Raw genomic sequence first — 10,803 nt, 5'->3', positions numbered from 1 at the left:
GCTTTAGACTAACATTGCAAAGATTTCTGGAGTTCTTATTAAAAATTTTGAATTTCTTATTTTCTTTTTCCTATATAATTTCAAAAAAATAAAATAAAATACAAAAAAAATTATAAAATCATAAAAACCAAAAATAGTGTTTCTTGTATGAGTCTTGTGTCATGTTTTAAGTTTGGTGTCAATTGCATGATATTATTTTTCTTGCATTTTTCGAAAATTCATGCATGGTGTTCTTCATGATCTTTAAGTTATTCTTGATAAGTCTCCTTGTTTGATCTTTAAATTTTATTTTGTGTGTGTCTTTTCTTGTTTTTCATATGTATTTTTGCATTCATAGTGTCTAAACATGAAAAATTTCTAAGTTTGGTGTCTTGCATGTTTTCTTTTATTGAAAATTTTTCAGAAATAAGTTCTTGATGTTCATCATGATCTTCAAAGTGTTCTTGGTATTCATCTTGACATTCATAGTGTTCTTGCCTGCATCATTTGTTTGATCTAAAATTTTTATGTGTTGAGTCATTTTAGTATTTTTCTCTTTCCCTATTAAATGTCAAAAATAAAAAAAATATCTTTTCCTTATTTTACTCATAAATTTCGAAATCTTTGGGTTGACGTAGTCAAAAATTTTTTAAAATTAGTTGTTTCTTGTTAGTCAAGTCAAGATTTCAATTTCAAAAAAAAATTCTTTTCAAAATCTTTTTCAAAATCAAATCTTTTCCAATTTTTCTTTGTTTTCGAAAATTCTCAAAAATCTTTTTCAAAATTTTTCAAAATCTTTTTCCTATTTTCACTTCATATTTTCGAAAATTACATTAATAATTAATGTTTTGCTTCAAAAATTTCAAGTTTGTTACTTTCTTGTTAAGAAAGATTCAAACTTTAAATTCTAGAATCATATCTTATGATTTCTTGTGAGTCAAGTCATTAATTCCAATTTTAAAAATAAAATCTTTTTCAAAATTAATTTCAATCATATCTTTTTAAAACCATATCTTTTCAAAATCATATCTTTTCAAACATATCTTTTTCATATCATATCTTTTTCAAACTTTAATTTCAAAATATCTTTTTCTAACTTCTTATCTTTTCAAAATTAATTTCAAAATCTTTTTCAAAACCACTTTCCCTCTTCTAATCTTCGAAAATCATCTCCCTCTTTTTCAAAAATCTTTTTAATTAACTAATTGTTTTAAATTCTAATTTTAATTCTTATAACATTTTTGAATACTAATTAATAAATAAAATAAAAATAAAAATATTTTTCTTTTCCCTTCTTCTAATTTTCGAATTCTTTCCCCCTCATCCCTTTCTATTTATTTTATTTTATTTATTTACTAACACTTCTCCTCCACCCATCAAAAATTCGAACCCTCTCTCTCTTTCTGTGTTCGAATTTTTCTTTTTCTCTTCTACTCACATAAAGGAGCCTTTATACTGTGATAAAGAAGATCCCTATTATTTTCTGTTCCCTTCTTTTTCATATGAGCAGGAGCAAGGACAAGAACATTCTTGTTGAAGCTGACCTGAACCTGAAAGGACTCTGAAGAAGAAGCTAAGAGAATCTAAAACACAACACTTCAGAGAAAACTTTGCAGAAATTTTTGAAAAAGAAGAGGAGATGGTAGCCAAAAATAATGAGAACAACAACAATGTAAGGAAGATGCTTGGTGACTATACTGCACCAACTTCCAACTTCCATGGAAGAAGCATCTCAATCCCTGCCATTGGAGCAAACAATTTTGAGCTAAAGCCTCAATTAGTTTATCTAATGCAACAGAACTGCAAGTTTCATGGACTTCCATCAGAAGATCCCTATCAGTTCTTAACTGAATTCTTGCAGATCTGTGATACTGTTAAGACCAATGGAGTTGATCCTGAGGTCTAAAAGCTTATGCTTTTCCCTTTTGCTGTACGAGACAGAGCTAGAACATGGTTGGATTCACAACCTAGAGATAGCCTAAACTCTTGGGATAAGCTAGTCACGGCTTTCTTAGCCAAGTTTTTTCCTCCTCAAAAGCTGAGCAAGCTTAGAGTGGATGTTCAAACCTTCAGACAGAAAGAAGGTGAGTCCTTCTATGAAGCTTGGGAAAGATACAAGCAATTGACTAGAAGGTGTCCCTCTGACATGCTTTTAGAATGGAACATCCTAGATATATTCTATGATGGTCTGTCTAAATTGTCTAAAATGTCATTAGACCATTCTGCAGGTGGATCCATTCATCTGAAGAAAACACCTGAAAAAGCTCAAGTACTCATTGAAATGGTTGCAAATAACCAGTTCATGTATATTTCTGAAAGAAATCCTGTGAGCAATGGGACAACTCAGAAGAAAGGAGTCCTTGAGATTGACACTCTGAATGCCATACTGGTGCAGAACAGGGTATTGACTCAGCAAGTCAATATAATTTCTCAAAATCTGACTGGATTGCAAAATGCATCCGGCAGTATTAAAGGTGCTTCTTCTAAGGGAGAAGCTTATGACCCTGAGAATCCTAGAATGGAAGAGGTGAATTACATGGGTGAATCCTATGGAAACACCTATAACCCTTCATGGAGAAATCATCCAAATTTTTCATGGAAGGACCAACAAAAGCCTCAACAAGGCTTTAATAACAATAATGGTGGAAGAAACAGGTTTGGCAATAGCAAACCTTTTCCATCATCTTCTCAGCAACAGACAGAGAATTATGAGCAGAGCCACTCTAGCTTAGCAAACATAGTCTCTGATCTATCTAAGGCCACTCTCAGTTTCATGAATGAAACAAGATCCTCCATAAGAAATTTGGAAGCACAAGTGGGCCAACTGAGTAAGGAAGTCACTGAAACTCCTCCTAGTACTCTCCCAAGCAACACATAAGAGAATCCAAAAAAAGAGTGCAAGGCCATTAATATAATCAACATGGACGAACCTACAAGGGAGGAGGAGGACGTGAATCCCAGTAAGGAAGACCTCATGGGACGTCCTTTGAACAAAAAGAAGTTCCCTATTAAGGACCTAAAGGAATCTGAGGCTCATATAGAGACCATAGAGATTCCATTGAACTTCCTTTTACCATTCATGAGCTCTGATAACTATTCATCCTCTGAAGAGGATGAAGACATTGTTGAAGGGCAAGTTGTTCAATATCTAGGAGCAATCATGAAGCTGAATGCCAAGCTATTTGGTGATGAAACTTGGGAGAATGAACCTCCATTGCTCATTAATGAACTAAATACATGGGTTCAGCAAACTTTACCTCAAAAGAAATAGGATCCTGGTAAATTCCTAATACCTTGTACCATAGGCACTATGACCTTTGAGAAGGCTCTGTGTGACCTGGGGTCAGGGATAAACCTTATGCCACTCTCTGTAATGGAGAAACTATGGATCTTTGAGGTGCAAGCTGCAAGAATCTCATTAGAGATGACAGACAAATCAATGAAAGAAGCTTATGGATTAGTAGAGGACGTGTTAGTAAAGATTAAAGGCCTTTACATCCCTGCTGATTTCATAATCTTAGACACTGGGAAGGATGAGGATGAATCCATTATCCTTGGAAGACCCTTCCTAGCCACAGCAAAAGCTGGGATTAATGTTGACAGAGTAGAGCTAGTCCTTCAATTGAATGAGGATTACCTTGTGTTTAAACCTCAAGGATCTTTCTCTGTAACCATGGAGAGGAAGCATGAAAAGCTTCTCTCAATACAGAGTCAAGCAAAGCCCCCACAATCAAACTCTAAGTTTGGTGTTGGGAGGCCACAACCAAACTCTAAGTTTGGTGTTGAGAAGCCCCCACATTCAATCTATAAGTTTGGTGTTGGGAGGCCATCATCATGCTCTGAACATCTGTGAAGCTCCATGAGAACTCACTGTCAAGCTATTGACATTAAAGAAGCGCTTGTTGGGAGGCAACCCAATTTTTATTTATCTATGTTTTTCCTATTGTTATTTTATGTCTTCTTAGGTTCATGATCATGTGGAGTCACAAAAACAACAAAAAAAAAAATCAAAAATAGCATTAAAAACAGCACACCCTGGAGGATAAGTTTACTGGCATTTAAACGCCAGTAAAAAGCATCAGACTGGCATTTAACGCCAGAAAGAAGCATCAAGCTGGCGTTAAACGCCAGAAACAAGCAGCAAGGTGGCGTTTAACGCCAGAAACAGGCTGTAAGTTGGCGTTAAACGCCAGAAACAAGCAACAAAATGGCGTTTAACGCCAGAAACAAGCATAGAGCTGGCGTTTAACGCCAGAAACACGCAGCAGTCTGGCGTTAAACGCCAGGATTGCACTTAGAGGGCATTTACGCGCCTGAATGGTGCAGGTAGGGGTGGCAAAACGGGTCGAGCCCGCCGGGCCGATCCGCTAAACCCGCTAAAAAAGACGGGTCGGGTTAGGATTTGGAGCCCTCCAAATTAAAAAAACCCGCCAAACCCACACCGCCAAATTGGCGGGTTTTGGCGGGGCGGGGCGGGCCGGTCTGCCGGGCCGAAGATTTTTATTTTTATTTTTTATATTAAATAAAAGAGTGATTACTATTATAAAATTAATAATTATAGAATTTTTAAACACTTTTTTTTATTTTTTTGTTTTTATTCTTCTTTTAGTTATTAACTTTATTTATTTTATTTTACAATTTCGTATATATGCTTAAATTATGTGACTTATTTTTTAAAATAAAGATGATTCTATTGACAAATATTATTTTGAACAATTTTATTGAAGTTAAAAATTAAAAAAATAGTAAAAAAATTATATTATCATTTGACTATTTTTTATTTGTATTTGATTTTTTAATTATTATTTTTTGGTTAATTTTAATGAATTTTATTTTTCAAAAAAAAAAAAAGAGTCAAGCGGGCTAGCCCGCCAACCTGCCAATCCGCCATAAAGCAGGGCGGGCTAGCATTTTGAACCCATTTTAATTGGCTGGGCGGGCCGGTCCGCCCGTTTATGGGGCAGGGCGGGGCGGGTTAGTGCGGGCCAGCCCGCTTTGCCACCCCTAGGTGCAGGGATGATAAATCCTTGACACCTCAGGATCTGTGGACCCCACAGGATCCCCACCTACCTCAACTCACCTTCTCTCTTCTTCACACAATCCAATAACACTATTCCCCAAATACCCTTCACCAATCACCTCAATCTCTCTTACCCATTACCTCTTCACCACTCACATCCATCCACTCTTCCCCAAAAACCCCACCTACCTTTAAAATTCAAAATCCGTTCCCTCCCAAACCCAACCCTAATACACGAAACCTAACCCTCCCCCCTCTCCTATATAAATCCCTCAATACTCCTTCTTTTTCACACATCACAACCTCTACTACTCCCCCTTGGCCGAAACCTAAACCTCCCTCCATCTCCTCCATTTTCTTCTTCTTCTTCTCATATTCTTTCTTCTTTTGCTCGAAGACGAGAAAACTTTTAAGTTTGGTGTGGTAAAAGCATAGCTTTTTGTTTTTCCATAACCATCAATGGCACCTAAGGCCAGAGAAACCTCTAGAAAGAGGAAAGGGAAGGCAATTGCTTCCACCTCTGAATCATGGGAGATGGAGAGATTCATCTCAAAAGCCCACCAAGACCACTTCTATGAAGTTGTGGCCAAGAAAAAGGTGATCCCCGAGGTCCCTTTTAAGCTCAAAAAGGGCGAATATCCGGAGATCCGACAAGAGATTAGGAGAAGAGGATGGAAAGTTCTCTCCAATCCTATTCAACAAGTTGGAATCTTAATGGTTCAAGAATTCTATGCAAACGCATGAATCACTAGGAACCATGATCAAAGCATGAACCCAAACCCAAAGAATTGGCTTACAATGGTTCGGGGAAAATGCTTAGATTTCAATCCAGAGAATGTAAGGTTGGCGTTTAACTTGCCAATGATGCAAGAAAATGCACGCCCATACACTAGAAGGGTCAACTTTGATCAAAGGTTAGACCAAGTCCTCATGGACATATGTGTGGAAGAAGCTCAATGGAAAAGAGACTCAAGAGGCAAGCCGGTTCAATTGAGAAGACCGGACCTTAAGCCTGTGGCTAGAGGATGGTTGGAGTTCATTCAACGCTCCATTATTCCCACTAGCAACCGATTCGAAGTAACTGTGGATCAGGCTATCATGATCCATAGCATCATGATGGGAGAGGAAGTAGAAGTTCATGAAGTCATCTCTCTAGAACTCTACAAAGTGGCCGAAAAGCCCTCCACCTTGGCAAGGCTAGCTTTTCCTCATCTCATTTGTCATCTATGCAACTTAGCTGGAGTTGTCATAGAATGAGACATCCTCATTGAAGAGGACAAGCCCATCACTAGAAAGAGGATGGAGCAAACAAGAGAGCCCACTCACGGATCTCAAGAGACGCATGAGGAAGCTCCTCACCAAGAAATCCCTGAGATACCTCAAGGGATGCATTTTTCTCCAAACAACTATTGGGAACAACTCAACACTTCCCTAGAAGGTTTGAGTTACAACATGAACCAATTAAGGGTGGAACATCAGGAGCACTCCGTCATTCTCCATGAGATTTGAGAAGATCAAAGAGCTATGAGGGAGGAGCAACAAAAGCAAGGAAGAGACATAGAAGAGCTCAAGAAAACCATTAGTTCCTCAAGAAGAAGGCGCCACCCTCACTAAGGTGGACTCATTCCTTAATCTCCTTGTCTATTTATTTTTCTGTTTTCGGTTTTGAGCTTTATGTTTGTCTATGTTTTGTGTCTTTACTACATGATCATTAGTGTCTAGTGTCTATGTCTTAAAGCTATAAATAATTCCATGAATCCTTCACCTCTCTTAAATAAAAAATGTTTTAAAAACAAAAGAACAAGAAGTACATGAGTTTCGAATTCATCCTTGAAATTAGTTTAATTATATTGATGTGGTGATAATACTTTTTGTTTTCTGAATGAATGATTGAACAGTGCATATTTTTTATATTGAATTTTATGAATGTTAAATTTGTTGGCTCTTGAAAGAATGATGAAAAAGAGAAATGTTATTGATAATCTGAAAAATCATAAAATTGATTCTTGAAGCAAGAAAAAGCAGTGAATAACAAAAGCTTGCGGAAAAAAAAGTGGCGAAAAAATAAAAGAAAAAAGAAAAAGCAAGCAGAAAAAGCCAATAGCCCGTAAAACCAAAAGGCAAGGGTAAAAAGGATCCAAGGCTTTGAGCATTAATGGATAGGAGGGCCCAAGGAAATAAATCCAGGCCTAAGCGGCTAAATCAAGCTGTCCCTAACCATGTGCTTGTGGCATGCAGGTCCAAGTGAAAAGCTTGAAACTGAGTGGTTAAAGTCGTGATCCAAAGCAAAAAGAGTGTGCTTAAGAACTCTGGACACCTCTAACTGGGGACTTTATCAAAGCTGAGTCACAATCTGAAAAGGTTCACCCAGTCATGTGTCTGTGGCATTTATGTATCCAGTGGTAATATTGGAAAACAAAGTGCTTAGGGCCACGACCAAGACTCATAAAAGTACCTGTGTTCAAGAATCAACATACTAAACTAGGAGAATCAATAACACTATCTGAATTCTGAGTTCCTATAGATGCCAATCATTCTAAACTTCAAAGGATAAAGTGAGATGCCAAATCTGTTTAGAAGCAAAAAGCTACTAGTCCTGCTCATCTAATTAGAACTAAGCTTCATTGATATTTTGGAATTTATAGTATATTCTCTTCTTTTTATCCTATTTGATTTTCAGTTGCTTGGGGACAAGCAACAATTTAAGTTTGGTGTTGTGATGAGCGGATAATTTATACGCTTTTTGGCATTATTTTTAGATAGTTTTTTAGTATGTTTAATTAGTTTTTAGTATATTTTTATTAGTTTTTAAGCAAAAATTACATTTCTGGACTTTAATATGAGTTTGTGTGTTTTTCTGTGATTTCAGGTATATTCTGGCTGAAATTGAGGGACATGAGCAAAAATTTGATCAGAGGCTGAAAAAGGACTGCAGATGCTGTTGGATTCTGACCTCCCAGCACTCAAAATGGATTTTCTGGAGTTACAGAAACCTAAATGGCACGCTCTCAATTGCGTTGGAAAGTAGACATCCAGGGCTTTCCAGCAATATATAATAGTTCATATTTTTTCCGAGTTTAGATGATGCAAACTGGCGTTCAACGCCAGCTCTCTGCCCTATTCTGGAGTAAAACGCCAGAAACACGTTACAAGTTAGAGTTAAACGCCAAAAACACGTTGCAACCTGGCGTTTAACTCCAAAAGAAGTCTCTACATGAGAAAGCTCAAGGCTCAGCCCAAGCACACACCAAGTGGGCCCCGGAAGTGGATTTCTACATTATTACTTATTTCTGTAAACCCTAGTAACTAGTTTAGTATAAATAGAACTTTTTACTATTGTATTTTCATATGGGGATCGTCTTTTGATCTTTGATTGTCCTTTGACCATATGGAGATCTCTTGATCACGTTTGGGGGCTGGTCATTTGGCCATGCCTGGACCATTATCACTTATGTATTTTCAACGGTGGAGTTTCTACACACCATAGATTAAGGTGTGGAGCTCTGCTGTACCTCGAGAATTAATGCAAAGTACTATTGTGCTTATATTCAATTCATGCTTATTATTATTCTAAGATATTCATTTGCACTCAAGAACCTGATGAATATGATGATTATGTGACACTCATCACTATTCTCACTTATGAACGCGTGCTTGACAACCACTTCCGTTCTACATGAAAACAAGCTTGAATGAATATCTCTTGGGTTTCTAATCAATGATTTACATCGTTTCCCCTTTGACACTGGGGCATCTGAATCTGAGATCAGAACCTTCGTGGTATAGGCTAGAATCAATTGGCAGCATTCCTGAGATCCAGAAAGTCTAAACCTTGTCTGTGGTATTCCGAGTAGGATCTAGGAAGGGATGACTGTGACGAGTTTCAAACTCGCGACTGTGGGGCGCAGTGACAGTGCGCAAAAGGATCACTGGATCTTATTCCGACACGATCAAGAACCAACAGCTGATTAGCCATGCGGTAGCTGTACCTGGTATTTTTCATCCGAGATGAGAAATCCAACAGTTGATTAGCCGTGCAGAAACCGTATAGGACCATTTTCACTGAGAGGACGGGAGGTAGCCATTGACAACGGTGAAACCCAACATACAGCTTGCCATGGAAAGGAGTATGAATGATTGGATGAAGATAGTAGGAAAGCAGAGATTCAGAAGGAACAAGCATCTCCATACGCTTATCTGAAATTCCCACCAATGAATTACATAAGTATCTCTATCTTTATTTTATGTTTTATTTATCTTTATATTTTTGAAAACCCCATAACCACTTGAATCCGCCTGACTGAGATTTACAAGATGACCATAGCTTGCTTCAAGCCGACAATCTCCATGGGATTGACCCTTACTTACGTAAGGTATTACTTGGACGACCCAGTGCACTTGCTGGTCAGTTACATGGAGTTGTGACAAAGTGTGAATCATAAATCGAGTACCAAGTCTTTGGAGCGATTGCAAGAGGATCACAATTTTGTGTACCAGGGAGCATCAGGTGCGAACGGGTGAGGGAACTTGGTTTCGTGAAAGTATATCAACATCAACACAAAAACACAGCCATCAACAGACTGTTTCCTCCCCCCTTTCTCTTGTTTTCAACTCCTTTTATCAAGAAGTTGAGCACATGTTTTGTCCAATCCCATTCCCGAATGTTGTCCATATGAAAGATCGGTGGCTTATGGATTGGGAAGGTCACACTTACCGTGTGGGCAGCAAGAATCACTTTTGTTTGAAGACAACAAAAGTCCTCTTGAATTTTTTCCAGTTCTCCTCCCTTTCTACGCTCATATCCAGCACATTCCATGTCAAAGTCGCCAAGAAAATATTTTTGACACTGTCAAATATTTCCTTGTCTTCTGAATTCAGGTTGTTGTAATCAACCTTATCATCAAAACGATTCCCTACAATCATAGTTATCAGAACCGAGCAGCTTGGTCACTGGTCACTGGGTCATTAGTTCAACCAATGAGTCACAGGTTCAACCAGTTGACTCGGTCATAATTAAATAATTATATAAAATTTAATTTTTTATATCAAATTAACTTATTTTCTAATTCATTAAATAATTAGTATCTATTACATATTTAAATATATATTAAAAAATATTAATATTAATAGATGTTATATAATTATCAATAACAAAAATATGTCATTGATTAATAAAAAATTTTTGCTTATCTTTTTTAATTTATAGATATTTAACAAAGTTTAATTTTTATATATAATTAAAAAATAATTCATTTTTAAAAAAGTAAGTATAAAATAAAAAATAAATTAAATTAATATAAACACTATTCATTAGAATAAAAAGATAAAAAAAATATCTTAAATTTACATGACTAAAAGAATTAATACACAAACTATTAATTAGGATATGTCTAATAGTTAGTAATATATTTATTAAAAGACACTATATAATGTAAAAAGAAAACGTGTCCCTTATATATTTTGAATTTTTGAAATTGAGTGATGCTGACTTCAGCGGTCTGGTTCGAGTTTCGGTTTAGATCGAATTTGACCAGATTTTTCAAATTTGACCGGTTCATTTATTTGTTTGGTTAAAATGTTCACTTGGACCGGTTTAAGGTCTGGTTTACTGATTTTTCGGTCGAACCGGCTGGTCTGATCCGAATTTGATAACTATGCCTACTTTCCTAGAAGTTATGTATATTCTGTCCTAGAGAGTTTTCAAGCATCCTTTCTCTTCATCAAAGTGATCAATCAATTCTCTCAACAGGGCATGAGAGAGATTCATTTCTGGGACATGTGCCAAGGCACCAAATTCTATTTTT

This window comes from Arachis ipaensis, chromosome B8 (assembly GCF_059453495.1).
Source record: "Arachis ipaensis isolate K30076 ecotype BB chromosome B8, ASM5945349v1, whole genome shotgun sequence".
Taxonomy (NCBI): domain Eukaryota; kingdom Viridiplantae; phylum Streptophyta; class Magnoliopsida; order Fabales; family Fabaceae; genus Arachis; species Arachis ipaensis.
Note: the sequence above shows the minus strand (reverse complement) of the source record.